This window comes from Orycteropus afer, unplaced genomic scaffold, assembly GCF_000298275.1.
Source record: "Orycteropus afer afer isolate SDZICR_OR568_19922 unplaced genomic scaffold, OryAfe1.0 scaffold00356, whole genome shotgun sequence".
Taxonomy (NCBI): Eukaryota; Metazoa; Chordata; class Mammalia; order Tubulidentata; family Orycteropodidae; genus Orycteropus; species Orycteropus afer.
This window is the reverse complement of record NW_006921943.1, coordinates 3,162,293-3,163,665: the sequence shown is the minus strand read 5'-3', so window position 1 is coordinate 3,163,665 and position 1,373 is coordinate 3,162,293. Positions and strand designations below refer to the sequence as shown.

The 1,373-nt window shown below is 48.3% G+C and overlaps 1 protein-coding gene across 1 annotated transcript in view; it reads right to left on the bottom strand.

Moving 5' to 3' along the window:
• Positions 1-1,373, bottom strand: part of ZNF236 (zinc finger protein 236) — a 95,827-nt gene that overhangs the window by 39,303 nt on the left and 55,151 nt on the right. The gene's annotated exons all lie outside the window — the stretch shown is intronic.

Sequence of the window (1,373 nt, the reverse complement as noted above, 5' to 3'; positions counted from 1 at the left end):
TTTTTACATCACTAATTATTATTTAATCCGTTCATTTGATTACTCAACTCAAACTTACGGCCGTGACTCCCAGCATCCGACTCACAGCAACCCCTCCTTGGGTTTCCAAGGCGGTATCTCTATGGTGGTAGATTGCCCAACTTTCCTTCCGAGGAGTGGCTGGTGGGTCTGGTTAGCAGTGAAATGCCTTAGACACTATGCTACCAGAATTATTAGTTTACTTAAATTATTATTAAAACAGATTGTAAAAGATAACGTGCATCTTTAAATTACACATAACTTGTACTTAATTTTATAAAAATGCAGTCACTGCATTGTAACTTGCGCGTTGTAAGCCGTGTGAGCGAGGACAGAGCTCTCTGTGTTGGCCAGCAGCGCCCTCCGAGTGCCTGGAGTGGACACGGAGCGCCGGCAGTGCTAGGCCCTGGCGGGCTGGCTGCCTGGAGACGGCTTCTAGCTAGAGGGCTTAGGAAAGGGGAGGGGCTGTCCAGTCCTGCGGTCCCTGCTCACAGGCTGCTGTGTCTAGAGGATAGCACACACAGTGGGAGCCATTCTGAGAACATGATTAAAATGACCGTGCTGGCGGGAGGAAGCCACGCCACAGACGTGCAGACCTCAGGCTAAGGAAGGGGGCATCCCAATCGTAGCCCTGTTACTACGTGTCCGTCGGCCTGAGTGAGCTCATCTCTTTTGTCCCAAGGCCTCTCCGGGTAGAATGAGGGTAACAACAGGGCCCTGTGCACAGGCCTGGGTGTGCACTGCACTGCACAGCATGTGGATGGGTGGATGGCTGCCTGCTGCCCCCACTGGACCTCTGCCCCTACCTGCCCTGCCACCCCCCCACCCGTCAGGCCTCCCATCAAGCCTCACATGCGGGCGCCTCGGCTGTGGTCCTTGCTGAGGCCCTGGAAGTTCACAGACCTGACTCCCGCCCTGTCCTCACTCACACAGCTTACAACGCACAAGTTATAATGCAGTGACTGCATTTTTATAAAATTAAGTACAAGTTATGTGTAATTTAAAGATGAACGTTATCTTTTACAATCTGTTTCAATAATAATTTAAGTAAATAATTAAGAATTCAGTAATCAAATGAATGTATCAAATAATAATTAGTGATTCAAATAAATTAATACTGCTGTTGTTGTTATGTGCTGTGGTGTCGGACCAGACTCATAGCAACCCTTCTTTGGGTTTCCGAGGCAGTATCACTACAGAAGTAGGTTGTCCCATCTTCCTTCAGAAGAGTGGCTGGTGGGTTTGAACCGCCAGCGTTCTGGTTAGCAGTCAAGTGCCTTAGGCACTACGCCACCATAACTGCCAAATAAATTAATAGATGTAGTCTTTTAATGATTTTCGTATTTGCCTCAAAC